Here is a 15,010-nt window from a genome sequence, read left to right as displayed (position 1 = left end):
TCCACAAATATCATCAGCAGGTTATAAACCTGGAGAAATAGAGAGGTTATAATGTAAACAATACTGATAACCATAAAATCTAAATATAAATATAGATTACATAATATAATATATACAAATATAAATAAAATATAAATTTCAATATAGTCAGTATTTAATCTTATAAATATCATAATATACTTTGTGTAGCCATTTAGTTTAAATACTAAGCACATGCATATTAACACAGAAATGCAACAACTTCACACACACCAAATATACAATGTCAATGTTACACATTAAACCAATAGCGTTCTCAGTCTGTTGGCTCAAAGTGAAAAACAGTGAGTGTAGTTCTAAGTGGCATCGCTGAGCATAGTAATCCATTACAAAATGTAAAGTGATCAACTACATTACCCATCCAGCACCGCAAACAGGAAGTAACTCGTGTGACAGTGAAACGCTCCAATTTCAAACATTTGCCTTTTTATAGCCACGGATACTATCGAGCCGACAATATTAAACATCAGATGGCACACAAGGTTTTATCAGCGTGACCAAAGTAACAGTTATCAATCATACAAACCGCGCACATATAACGGCAGCACAGCAGTAACGCAACAGACAACAAACTCAATGGATAAAAACAGCAGCTTACCGGTGGCGCATCTCTCCTGACGAGACAACATGCCAAAATGAATACTCGCTCCCACTTATAGCCCGCGCTCATTCATTACTGGATTTAACACACCTGTTTGGGATTTGACTGGTCCATGCTTCAATCAGGTAAGTGAAACCTCCCACCTATTATCCTGCGTTACATTACGAACACCCGTGACATAGTGAATGCAACAATTATTATATACTAAGTGAAAAATGTCCAAAAAGCTTACAGCACCTGGTATTCCCAGGCAGTCTCCCATCCATGTACTAACCAGGCCCAAACCTGCTAATATTCAGAGATCGGGCATTGACTCTATTTTTTGGCAAAATTATTATATACTAAGTGAAAAATGTCCAAAAAGCTTACAGCACCTGGTATTCCCAGGCGGTCTCCCATCCAAGTACTAACCAGGCCCAAACCTGCTTAGCTTCCGAGATCAGACGAGATCGGGCATAGCCAGGTTGGTATGGCCGTAAGCGAAGTCTGCTGCAAAGAGTGCTGCTGAAGAAGTGGTGCTGCTCTTCTGTCTAGAAATATGGCAAATAGTCTTAGTGTTTATACTTGACTAACTGGGGCCCAGGTCAGGAAGCAGACAGACTGGCTAAACCGACCGTCTGCTAGCTGCCTCCCGTCAGAGGTCAGTTAATTCTCAGCACATAGAGACTCTTTCACCTAGATATCACACTATAGAGACTGTGTCTGTTCCCCGAACTAGAAAATACAAAAAATGTCCAAACCAAGTTTAAGGTTAACAATTTAATTGAGGTTCAACAAATAAAAAACAAATGCAATATGGATAAACAAATGATAAAGATTGGCTTACTGAATATCAGATCCATTTCTACGAAAACACTTTTTGTAAATAATATGATAACTTATCATAATATAGATGTGCTCTGTTTGACAGAAACTTGGCTAAAACCTGATGATTACATTATTTTAAATGAGTCCACCCCCCAAGATTACTGTTATAAACATGAGCCGCGTTTAAAAGGCAAAGGGGGAGGAGTTGCTTCAATTTATAATAACGTTTTTAGGATTTCTCAGAGGGCAGGCTTCAAGTATAACTCGTTTGAAGTAATGGTGCTTCATATAACATTATCCAGAGAAACCAATGTTAATGATAAATCCCCTGTTATGTTTGTACTGGCTACTGTATACAGGCCACCAGGGCACCATACAGACTTTATTAAAGAGTTTGGTGATTTTACATCCGAGTTAGTTCTGGCTGCAGATAAAGTCTTTGTAAGGGAAACAGGTCAATTTAGCTCAAAGGGAATCATTTAAGATTTTAAAGGGAATTTGAACAGAATCACTGTTTCACGGCTGTTCACGGAGACGCGCCTGCGGTTCAGTGAACGAGCCGTTTAACATCAAATCTGCGCTGGATACTAATATCCAAACTATAGTGAAAACACTATCAATTAGCACAGTAACAAGATCGGCAGTTTAAGACATTAACTTGTAAGCACAAAACACAAGATACTTCTCTTTTCAATATGAATAAGGCTTTATTAGATAAATCTAAGACATATAAACTAATCTAACACATAAACGCACGCACACACACATTCACACAAGTTGCAGGAAGGTCGAAAGTTAGGGAAAGATGAGTTTAAGAGAATGGAAATATGGAATCCCAAGTTTACAGCAATACGTTAAATTGCATAGACATGAACAACCATCAATCATGTAATTAGCACTCGCATTGAGTTCCTCAATGGGGTTAAAATTATATTAGATACACCAGCACAACAAATATCTGGGAATACGTTGCCTTAGTTTGCTGTGAAAGGGACTCCAGTTGAAAGGGGTATCCCGGTGTCGCTGATTGGCTTGAAGTTCAGTAGTGAAGTGACGTCTTGGGAAGCCCGTGGTTGTTGGGCGTTGGCTGAAAGTGCAGAGTCGTGTTCGCTGGTTGAAGTTGAATGGACGTTACAAAACTTAACTCAGAACACGAAACTCTCAAACGGAAAAGGAAAGAAATAAAGTTTGACGAGACTAGGTTGTGTTCCTTCTCATTGTGGCATAAGTAGCAGCAGGCAGGCACGCTGGAACCGCGCTCAAAGAACAATGATGATTAACCGCATGGCTAGATGCTACAAGCTAAAGCTACAAGCTAAAAGCTAAGAGCAGGCATGACTGATAGCACGAGCAAGGCTGGAACTAAAAGCAGACTAAAAGCCCGCATGACTGATAGCACAAGCAATGCTAGACTAAAAGCCGACATGGCTAATAGCAGCAGCTAGACTAGAACTAAAAGCAGACATGGCTAATAGCAGCAGCTAGACTAGAACTAAAAGCAAGATTTAATCGTGTCCAAAGTTTTTAAACTTCCTTGTTGGCCACCCCTCAAATGTTGCCTTGACCAATCAGATATGTTCTTGGGGTGGGTATCATAAATCATTTGTTTATCTTACCAAGCATGTGGTTCTTGCCTCACAGGGTCTAATTTTGGACATGATTCCTATAACATGATTATGATATATTTTACAAATAAATGATTGTCAGGACAATATCAAGCAAGAAAATGCGATTATTTCAATATTAGACATGACTATGTATCCTATAGTTATCAAAAGACATACACAATAAGTGATTATACATGATAGTCAAATGTGTGGGTTACACGTAAATGAATATGGAGTTAAGCAATGGAATGATTCATTCATAAGTCTTTTTTGAGTTCATTCTGGTCCATATATAATGTATAAAAAGGGTTTCTTTGCCATTCTCTGGCAAAGGACTTTTCTGTGAAGACAAAGGTTTAAAGCCCTTCCCCCTTAGGAATTTCAGTCTGGTTTCACTGGCCGGGGGGGGGGGGGGGGGAAGTCAATGCAAGTATTTAACTTGATCTCCTGGGTTTACATGTGATGTCCAGCGTTGCATTCCAATCACGAACAATAAATTTGACAATCTCTTCTTCGAATTAAAATTGTCAATAATTGTTCTATTGGTGTTAATGTTGAAAGCTGTTGTGTGAACAAGTTGGTTGGTTGGTTATCTTGCTTGGTTCTTGTGGCACTAGAACTGATTTATGACTTCCTGAGGAATTCAGCTCATGTTTCAATGCACACAGCTCTGATAGACTCTTTGATTTGTCTGATTTGACTCATTTCTGCTACATATATCCCCCTTTCGATCGGCGAGGTGTTTAGGTGAAGACATCGTCGATCGCTGGAGAAACAAAGGCAGAAGAAGCAGACAAACACAGCAAACAGCAAGACAACACCTCCATGACAGTTACTGTACTGGTGCAGGCATCAGGTTATTTAGGTACACGTGGTTAAGTTAAATTAGTCAATGTAGTTTAGCACATTGAGGATAGTTTAGATCGTCTTGGAAATTGTTTTTATTTGATTCATCAATCAAATTTGTGGTTAACTTTGTTTGGTTCTTCTAGGTTGTCTTACTTTACACATTTACCGTTAGTTTTCTAGTAATTTCATTTTCAATTCAATGAATTGACCTATCATGCATGGAGCTCTCTGGCTTCCATTCAGTTTAGAGTGGCTGGCGGATATTAGGTGTTGCGAGTCAATCCTAATATCAGACCTTCGACCCTTGCAGGGTGTCTAGGCATTTCACCTACTCAGGAAAGAGGGGAAGGAGAAGGATAGGTAAAAGAAGAACAAAACAAAACAAGGCTGCTGTGGGTTTTCCTAGCATGGGTTACAACTACTATTGAGCTAGGATGTCAGGTGCAGCTAGTGTGTCGTGAACCTTAACTTAGTGTCAGGTGTTCTACCTATTGTGAGGATGGCTGCACGTTTCTTCATGGTGGGTATGTGTAACTTTGTTACACTAAAAGTTGGATATTCTACCTGTGGGAAGAATATGTTTGTTGACTGTGTTATCAGTAGATGTGTTTACCTCTGGGTGTAGGTAATGTTGTGTGTTACTGGTGTAGTGCATGTGTGGTCAGATCTGTTCAAGTCTGTGTTGTCTCCCCCTTTTTCTAGCATGTCACTGAAGACTGGCTCTCAGCATCCTTGGCTTGGATGAGGGCGTGTCCATGGTCTAATGGGGGTCAGTCCAGCAAGGCAGGAGGTTGAGAAGCGTGGCTGGTCCCATGGATTTTTCCAGCAGTTGGGCTGAAAGCGGTCGTGGATATGGGCGTCACGTTCTCTGTGCTCTTGATGGAAGACTCTGGTGTTGTGATGCCACTGGGTGTCGTCCAGTGCAAGGCTTGAGTCTTTGTTGACAGAGTTCAAGAGTGTGGAGGTTTCTTTGAGGCCACCTTCTGCTTGTTATAGGCCTTCTGTGTTAGGTCACGCAACTGTTGGATGGTCATGGAGTTCGGACAGGCCATGACACCTAGATGGTGACTGACTCCAGGGTGCAGATTCTTTAGGAAGAGGGTTTTGAAGTTCACATCCTCTTCAAGGTCAGAGTTGTTGTGTGCACCAAAGTAGGCTTGTCGGAGTCGGTTGTAATAAGCTTGTGGAGTCTCTTGACGACCTTGTTTGGTTTCCAAGGCAGTTAACAGTCCATGTTCAGACTCTGGGTCTGTAAACTCTTTAATCAGGACCTCACGAAGTCGCTGGTAGTTTGACTTGGTTTGACTGGGCTGTCGATCTAGAAAGTTTCGTACCTCGGAGCTGGACGTGGCTCTAAGGAGGTATAACCAGTCTCTGTCAGTCACATGAGGTCTCACTTCCAGGTGAAATTCGATATCTCGCAGATAAGCTTGGATGTCGGGGCTCTCTGTGGAGTTCGGGTTGAACCTGCTGATGTTTTTAGACAGCTTGTTGAGGTCTTTGATGGTCATCCCATGTGCAGCTCCAAGGCCTTGGACGGGAGGTTTTCTTTCGTTGGCAGAAAAGGGTTGTGTGGCGAAGGCAGGTGAGGTTTTGGGTTGTGGCCCTTCGCTCCTTTCATCATATGCCAGTTCTTGGACGTGGAACTCTGCTCTGCTCAGCAGCGATGAGGCTAAGAGATGTTTCTCTTTTCTTGGCTCTAGTTTGTGCTTGTAAGCATTTTGGAGTTCTTTTCTGACCATGTAGAGCTCATCGTTGGTATCATCTAGTTGTTGGGTCAGATTGTCCATTTCAGTTCTGTACCTTTCAAGGTGGTCTTTCAAAGCACTGATTTCAGAATTCTTGTTTCTGATGTCTATCTTGGCTTTCTCTAGTAGCTGTTCGGCATACTGGAGTCTGTTTACCAGGTCTTTCTGAGCAGCCGTTGTATGTTGCTGGTCGAGCTGAGCTGCTGCCAGGGCTGCTTGGAGCTTCATAACTTGTTCTGTTGTATCCTGCTCCCTCTCGCTGGGTGCTTTGAGTTGATTTTGAACTTTCACTTCCAGCTTGTCTATGCGACGTTGAGCACGTGTCAGCTCCTCTTGAAGGTGGGTGATGTGCTTGTCGCTCAGTTTCAGCTGGGTTGTGAAGGCATAGCTTAGTGAGCTCGTGATCTTGACTAGCTCCTCGTGGTTGTTGTTCTGGCTTGAATCTTGTGTCAGGAATCTTCTCAGGATTAGGAATATTATTAAAAATAATAACAGTTCAAATGTCTTTGGAGTGAGGCTGTCTGTTATGCCTCTCAGCCAAATGTTCACATCTTCCCCATGGGAAATGGGGTCTGCAGTCTGCGGCATGTTGGCACGCTGGGGAGAAGAGAGACTGACACAGATCTGTGTGGAGTAAAAGCCTATGTGTGGTGGGACAACTAAGTTTTGTATCAGTGATTGTGAACCACTAGTGAAATGTGGTGATGACTGTGTTGGTCTCAGGGTGTCTAAGTAGACTAGAGATGCGAAGACTTTGTCACTCTAATGAGGAAGAGGAAAAGATAGACAGAGGTGAAAAACAAATTCAAATGACAAGCAAAATTTCTGTTTTTCAAATGAGGAAAATTATTTTTTCCAATTAAATGTTATCAAAAACGTAAATAATATTATTATATTTCTTGCTTTGGACAAAAGAATACAATAATAATTCTGATATCTCTTTTCTTAGTCTGACAGGATTGACACCGTACACCTTTCAGTTGGACCGCTCACCAGGGAGTCAGCGAAGGCGACAGTTGCTCAACACGTATCTCTATTAAATTGATCTCAACGTTGGATGAGATGCTAAAACTTGGATTGCGTTTCCAAATGTAGGGAGGTTAGGAAGAACAAATGAGAGGATGATTACAATCAAATTCATAAGGATGATTCGTCGTCTTTGGCACGATTGTGTATTTACTTCACTTAGAATTGATTGATGGTTCTTACATGTCCTACAAATGTAAAAAGAGAAGAGGAAAGTAAAGGAGAGAGAGGACGGAGATGGTAAGTCTCAGTAGCGGTTATCTGAACTACAAGGAGAGCGTTGTGTTAGTTGCTGCACAACTTATCAAACAAAATAAACTTTAAGTGAAAGAGAGTTGTCTTTCTAATTTATTTGAACTCGTAGTGAGGGATAACAATGTCTCCTTTTAGGGCTCAGGTTTGTCGTTCCCAGGCTAGGATACACAAAAGAAATGGTAAGAAATAGGAAAATTAAAAATTAATAAATGGGCAAAATATGCAAAAATGAAATTAAAAAAGAGAAAATCAATACGTAAAACAATAGTGGTTAAGTGTATAACCAAAACAGGAAGAGGGGTAAAACGCATTCAAATAAATAAAGGTCTGAATAGCATATATTCAGATGGGTAATAAATAAATTAGGAAGAATGAGTTTACTTAACTTCCAAAGTTCAAGGCTTATTCATTCCTAAAATAATTAGACCCAAAAGAGAATACTAGAAATAAAAGATCAAATGAAATGATCTGAGAGGGAAATTTTAGATGCTTCCAAATAAATTTTATGTTTCAATTAAATTTCAATTTGACAATTAATAATTGTGAGTCAGTATTTCCCTTTCTAGTAAAATGAAAATAAGTGGTTTAGTGAGAAAAGAGAGCGATAAAAAGAAAGAGACTAACAAGTGTTAGTTAAGATGTTTAAAATGGTTCAATCACGTCAGCGTTGCCCAAACACACATTATTCTACCACTGGATGGTAATGCTAACTGCTAACCTTTGAGGCTAGTGGCTTTAGTATAGACTTCAATGTAAATGCAATGGTTTCGTTAGCTTAGCGACACCGCAGAGTTTGTGTGTGCGCGTGCACAGTTCAGAGTTGCTCCGGAAGTACGTTAGGCTTCCGGGTCACGGTCGTCACTATGGCAACCAAAACACATTCTAGTGGATTAGCACATGAATCGTTGCATCGTTGCAAATACAGTTAAGCATGTTACATGAAATGTCGGCTCATTTCAACACTGTACAAATAACAACACCGCCTTTCAGTTGGTTTTGCGATGTGGCACTTAAACTCTCAGTTTGTATGGAGTTAAATTTATCTTAATTCAAATAGCAGCTTCCTGCTGTAGTTATTATATCAATCTCAGCAATTTGATTCTCCGTGCCAGTTTTTCTGGACACAAACATAAAAGTTTTCCTTCGCTGTTGGTACACAGTTAAAATTTACTTGATCAAGCTTTTAAAACACTCCCATTCAAATTACTCTCGGACACACGCCGTGTTACGCGAGATTGCATTCACTTTGTGAACGGATACAAATGGGCAAACATTGTTCTCTAATGTTTAACGTTAACTTAGGGGAGTCGAATATCAAATTTGATTCGGCAGTGGAACACGCACTGGCAATCAAACTATATGAAATATGAATACGGGGACTTTGATAAATAGATTGAGGAACCCGCTCAAAACTATTCTTTATTCACCGATTTATATCCCTTTTGAAACACTAACAGTTTAGCTCCGTTCAGCAAACAGTGACTGAGATAGCGTTTGAGACACTGGAACACGCAGTGAAATCAAATCAGCTATAAAACAAGGCATTACACAAATGAGGAACACGCTCAATTTCTACCTTATTGTACGTTCTCAGATGTTTACTTTTAAGTTCACTTACTGCTGTTAACAAAGGGGAGACGGACTCGAGTTAAAGTCTCCTCTAGCTCCTTTCATTCAAGCGGGAGGGCGCGCGCTGCTTACGTCACGCAAACACACACACATACTCAGGTCTCGCATGCTTCTCATCTTTCATTCCTTTAGCAAAATCAAAGATTAAATAACCTTGGTTTATGCTCACAATTTAGATTAAACTGCACGCATTTTCTCCACCATTATAAATGTAAGGGAAACAGGTCAATTTAGCTCAAAGGGAATCATTTAAGATTTTAAAGGGAATTTGAACAGAATCACTGTTTCACGGCTGTTCACGGAGACGCGCCTGCGGTTCAGTGAACGAGCCGTTTAACATCAAATCTGCGCTGGATACTAATATCCAAACTATAGTGAAAACACTATCAATTAGCACAGTAACAAGATCGGCAGTTTAAGACATTAACTTGTAAGCACAAAACACAAGATACTTCTCTTTTCAATATGAATAAGGCTTTATTAGATAAATCTAAGACATATAAACTAATCTAACACATAAACGCACACACACATTCACACAAGTTGCAGGAAGGTCGAAAGTTAGGGAAAGATGAGTTTAAGAGAATGGAAATATGGAATCCCAAGTTTACAGCAATACGTTAAATTGCATAGACATGAACAACCATCAATCACGTAATTAGCACTCGCATTGAGTTCCTCAATGGGGTTAAAATTATATTAGATACACCAGCACAACAAATATCTGGGAATACGTTGCCTTAGTTTGCTGTGAAAGGGACTCCAGTTGAAAGGGGTATCCCGGTGTCGCTGATTGGCTTGAAGTTCAGTAGTGAAGTGACGTCTTGGGAAGCCCGTGTTTGTTGGGCGTTGGCTGAAAGTGCAGAGTCATGTTCGCTGGTTGAAGTTGAATGGACGTTACAAAACTTAACTCAGAACACGAAACTCTCAAACGGAAAAGGAAAGAAATAAAGTTTGACGAGACTAGGTTGTGTTCCTTCTCATTGTGGCATAAGTAGCAGCAGGCAGGCACGCTGGAACCGCGCTCAAAGAACAATGATGATTAACCGCATGGCTAGATGCTACAAGCTAAAGCTACAAGCTAAAAGCTAAGAGCAGGCATGACTGATAGCACGAGCAAGGCTGGAACTAAAAGCAGACTAAAAGCCCGCATGACTGATAGCACAAGCAATGCTAGACTAAAAGCCGACATGGCTAATAGCAGCAGCTAGACTAGAACTAAAAGCAGACATGGCTAATAGCAGCAGCTAGACTAGAACTAAAAGCAAGATTTAATCGTGTCCAAAGTTTTTAAACTTCCTTGTTGGCCACCCCTCAAATGTTGCCTTGACCAATCAGATATGTTCTTGGGGTGGGTATCATAAATCATTTGTTTATCTTACCAAGCATGTGGTTCTTGCCTCACAGGGTCTAATTTTGGACATGATTCCTATAACATGATTATGATATATTTTACAAATAAATGATTGTCAGGACAATATCAAGCAAGAAAATGCGATTATTTCAATATTAGACATGACTATGTATCCTATAGTTATCAAAAGACATACACAATAAGTGATTATACATGATAGTCAAATGTGTGGGTTACACGTAAATGAATATGGAGTTAAGCAATGGAATGATTCATTCATAAGTCTTTTTTGAGTTCATTCTGGTCCATATATAATGTATAAAAAGGGTTTCTTTGCCATTCTCTGGCAAAGGACTTTTCTGTGAAGACAAAGGTTTAAAGCCCTTCCCCCTTAGGAATTTCAGTCTGGTTTCACTGGCTGGGGGGGGGGGGAAGTCAATGCAAGTATTTAACTTGATCTCCTGGGTTTACATGTGATGTCCAGCGTTGCATTCCAATCACGAACAATAAATTTGACAATCTCTTCTTCGAATTAAAATTGTCAATAATTGTTCTATTGGTGTTAATGTTGAAAGCTGTTGTGTGAACAAGTTGGTTGGTTGGTTATCTTGCTTGGTTCTTGTGGCACTAGAACTGATTTATGACTTCCTGAGGAATTCAGCTCATGTTTCAATGCACACAGCTCTGATAGACTCTTTGATTTGTCTGATTTGACTCATTTCTGCTACATCTTAATAGTTGGTGATTTTAATATCTATGTCGATAATGAAAAAGACGCATTGGGATCAGCATTTATAGACATTCTGAACTCTATTGGTGTTAGACAACATGTTTCAGGACCTACTCATTGTCGAAATCATACTCTAGATTTAATACTGTCACATGGAATTGATGTTGATAGTGTTGAAATTATTCAGCCAAGTGATGATATCTCAGATCATTATTTAGTTCTGTGTAAACTTCATATAGCCAAAATTGTAAATTCTACTTCTTGTTACAAGTATCGAAGAACCATCACTTCTACCACAAAAGAAACTATGGACTCTCTCTTTTCTAGCACTTTAAATACAGTTGCTCCTTTACGCTTAAGGAAGGTTAAGGAAAACAGTTTGACACCATGGTATAATGAGCATACTCGCACCCTAAAGAGAGCAGCCCGAAAAATGGAGCGCAGCTGGAGGAGAACAAAACTAGAGGTATTTCGTATTGCTTGGCGGGAAAGTAGCATATCCTATAGAAAAGCATTAAAACCTGCTAGATCTGATTACTTTTCTTCTCTTTTAGAAGAAAACAAACATAACCCCAGGTATTTATTCAATACAGTGGCTAAATTAACGAAAAATAAAGCCTCAACAAGTGTTGACATTTCCCAACACCACAACAGTAATGACTTTATGAACTACTTTACTTCTAAAATCGATACTATTAGAGATAAAATTGCAACCATTCAGCCGTCAGCTACCGTATCACATCAGACAGTGCACTATAGACCCCCTGAGGAACAGTTCCACTCATTCTCTACTATAGGAGAGGAAGAATTGTATAAACTTGTTAAATCATTTAAACCAACAACATGTATGTTAGACCCTATACCATCTAAGCTCTTAAAAGAGGTGCTTCCAGAAGTCATAGGTCCTCTTCTGACTATTATTAATTCCTCATTGTCATTAGGATATGTCCCCAAAACCTTCAAACTGGCTGTTATTAAGCCTCTCATAAAAAAGCCACAACTTGACCCCAGAGAACTTGTTAGTTATAGACCAATCTCGAATCTCCCTTTTCTGTTCCTTTTCACTAGGGCCGCTACTCTTCACGCTTTATATGTTACCCTTGGGAGATATCATCAGGAAACATGGTGTTAGCTTTCACTGTTATGCTGATGATACGCAGCTCTATATTTCCTAGGAGCCTGGTGAAACACACCAATTTGAAAAACTAATGGAATGCATAGTCGATATAAAAAATTGGATGACGAGTAATTTCTTACTGCTAAATTCAGAAAAAACAGAGGTGTTAATCATAGGGCCTAAAAACTCTGCTTGTAATAACCTAGAACACTGTCTAAGACTTGATGGTTGCTCTGTCAATTCTTCGTCATCAGTTAGGAACCTAGGTGTGCTACTTGATCGCAATCTTTCCTTAGAAAGACACGTTTCTAGCATTTGTAAAACTGCATTTTTCCATCTCAAAAATATATCTAAATTACGGCCTATGCTCTCAATGTCAAATGCAGAAATGTTAATCCATGCATTTATGACTTCAAGGTTAGACTATTGTAATGCTTTATTGGGTGGTTGTTCTGCACGTTTGGTAAACAAACTACAGCTAGTCCAAAATGCAGCAGCAAGAGTTCTTACTAGAACCAGGAAGTATGACCATATTAGCCCGGTCCTGTCCACACTGCACTGGCTCCCTATCAAACATCGTATAGATTTTAAAACATTGCTTATTACTTATAAAGCCCTGAATGGTTTAGCACCTCAGTATTTGAATGAGCTCCTTTTACATTATACTCCTCTACGTCCGCTACGTTCTCAAAACTCAGGCAATTTGATAATACCTAGAATATCAAAATCAACTGCGGGCGGCAGATCCTTTTCCTATTTGGTGCCTAAACTCTGGAATATCCTACCTAACATTGTTCGGGAGGCAGACACACTCTTGCAGTTTAAATCTAGATTAAAGACCCATCTCTTTAACCTGGCATACACATAACATACTAATATGCTTTTAATATCCAAATCCGTTAAAGGATTTTTAGGCTGCATTAATTAGGTAAACCGGAACCGGAAACACTTCACATAACACCGTACTTTCTACATCATTAGAAGAATGGCATCTACGCTAATATTTGTCTGTTTCTCTCTTGTTCCGAGGTCACCGTGGCCACGAGATCCAGTCTGTGTCCAGATCAGAGGGTCACTGCAGTCACCCGGATCCAGTACGTATCCAGACCAGATGGTGGATCAGCACCTAGAAAGGACCTCTACTGCCCTGAAAGACAGCAGAGACCAGGACAACTAGAGCCCCAGATACAGATCCCCTGTAAAGACCTTGTCTCAGAGGAGCACCAGGACAAGACCACAGGAAACAGATGATTCTTCTGCACAATCTGACTTTGCTGCAGCCTGGAATTGAACTACTGGTTTTCGTCTGGTCAGAGGAGAACTGACCCCCCAACTGAGCCTGGTTTCTCCCAAGGTTTTTTTCTCCATTCTGTCACCGATGGAGTTTCGGTTCCTTGCCGCTGTCGCCTCTGGCTTGCTTATGACATAGCTGAATTCAATGATGAACTGCCTTTAACTATCATTTTGCATTATTGAGACACTGTTTTCCAAATGAATGTTGTTCAGTGCTTTGACGCAATGTATTTTGTTTAAAGCACTATATAAATAAAGGTGATTGATTGGTTGATTGAAGAGAGGGCTATTTAAAGACCAGCCAATCTTATCGCCAGCACATTATATAAGTAGGAAAGAAAACCCAAAAGCTTAAAGCACCTGGTATTCCTAGGCAGTCTCTCATCAAAGTACTAACCAGACCTAAACCTGCTAAGGTTCAGAGATCGGGCATTGACTCTATTTTTTGGCAAAATTATTATATACTAAGTGAAAAATGTCCAAAAGCTTACAGCACCTGGTATTCCCAGGCAGTCTCCCATCCGTGTACTAACCAGGCCCAAACCTGCTAATATTCAGAGATCGGGCATTGACTCTATTTTTTGGCAAAATTATTATATACTAAGTGAAAAATGTCCAAAAAGCTTAAAGCACCTGGTATTCCTAGGCAGTCTCTCATAAAAGTACTAACCAGACCTAAACCTGCTAAGATTCAGAGATCGGGCATTGACTCTTTTTTTTTTTTTTAATGAAAGATTATTATATAATTCGTGAAATTTTCCAAAAAGATTAAAGCACCTGGTATTCCCAGGCAGTCTCCCATCCATGTACTAAGCAGGCCCAAACCTGCTAATATTCAGAGATCAGGCATTCACTCTATTTTTTGGCAAAATTATTATATACTAAGTGAAAAATGTCCAAAAAGCTTACAGCACCTGGTATTCCCAGGCGGTCTCCCATCCAAGTACTAACCAGGCCCAAACCTGCTTAGCTTCCGAGATCAGACGAGATCGGGCATAGCCAGGTTGGTATGGCCGTAAGCGAAGTCTGCTGCAAAGAGTGCTGCTGAAGAAGTGGTGCTGCTCTTCTGTCTAGAAATATGGCAAATAGTCTTAGTGTTTATACTTGACTAACTGGGGCCCAGGTCAGGAAGCAGACAGACTGGCTAAACCGACCGTCTGCTAGCTGCCTCCCGTCACAGAGGTCAGTTAATTCTCAGCACATAGAGACTCTTTCACCTAGATATCACACTATAGAGACTGTGTCTGTTCCCCGAACTAGAAAATACAAAAAATGTCCAAACCAAGTTAAGGTTAACAATTTAATTGAGGTTCAACAAATAAAAAACAAATGCAATATGGATAAACAAATGATAAAGATTGGCTTATTGAATATCAGATCCATTTCTACGAAAACACTTTTTGTAAATAATATGATAACTGATCATAATATAGATGTGCTCTGTTTGACAGAAACTTGGCTAAAACCTGATGATTACATTATTTTAAATGAGTCCACCCCCCAAGATTACTGTTATAAACATGAGCCACGTTTAAAAGGCAAAGGGGGAGGAGTTGCTTCAATTTATAACAACGTTTTTAGGATTTCTCAGAGGGCAGGCTTCAAGTATAACTCGTTTGAAGTAATGGTGCTTCATATAACATTATCCAGAGAAACCAATGTTAATGATAAATCCCCTGTTATGGTTGTACTGGCTACTCTATACAGGCCACCAGGGCACCATACAGACTTTATTAAAGAGTTTGGTGATTTTACATCCGAGTTAGTTCTGGCTGCAGATAAAGTCTTAATAGTTGGTGATTTTAATATCCATGTCGATAATGAAAAAGACGCCTTGAGATCAGCATTTATAGACATTCTGAACTCTATTGGTGTTAGACAACATGTTTCAGGACCTACTCATTGTCGAAATCATACTCTAGATTTAATACTGTCACATGGGATTGATGTTGATA

General features: G+C 39.8%; 2 non-coding genes across 2 annotated transcripts; both read right to left on the bottom strand.

Moving 5' to 3' along the window:
• Positions 1 to 1,002: 1,002 nt before the first annotated feature.
• LOC113104045 (5S ribosomal RNA) lies at positions 1,003 to 1,121 on the bottom strand. Its single transcript, XR_003291819.1, has one exon. It is a non-coding gene; the product is annotated as a 5S ribosomal RNA (ribosomal RNA).
• A 12,836-nt stretch (positions 1,122 to 13,957) lies between these two features.
• Positions 13,958 to 14,076, bottom strand: LOC113104043 (5S ribosomal RNA). The gene has a single exon (XR_003291818.1). It is a non-coding gene; the product is annotated as a 5S ribosomal RNA (ribosomal RNA).
• Positions 14,077 to 15,010: the final 934 nt, after the last annotated feature.

Source organism: Carassius auratus, unplaced genomic scaffold (assembly GCF_003368295.1).
Source record: "Carassius auratus strain Wakin unplaced genomic scaffold, ASM336829v1 scaf_tig00217918, whole genome shotgun sequence".
NCBI lineage: Eukaryota > Metazoa > Chordata > Actinopteri > Cypriniformes > Cyprinidae > Carassius > Carassius auratus.
The sequence above is the reverse complement of the archived record's forward strand: the minus strand, read 5'-3'. Positions and strand labels throughout refer to the sequence as shown.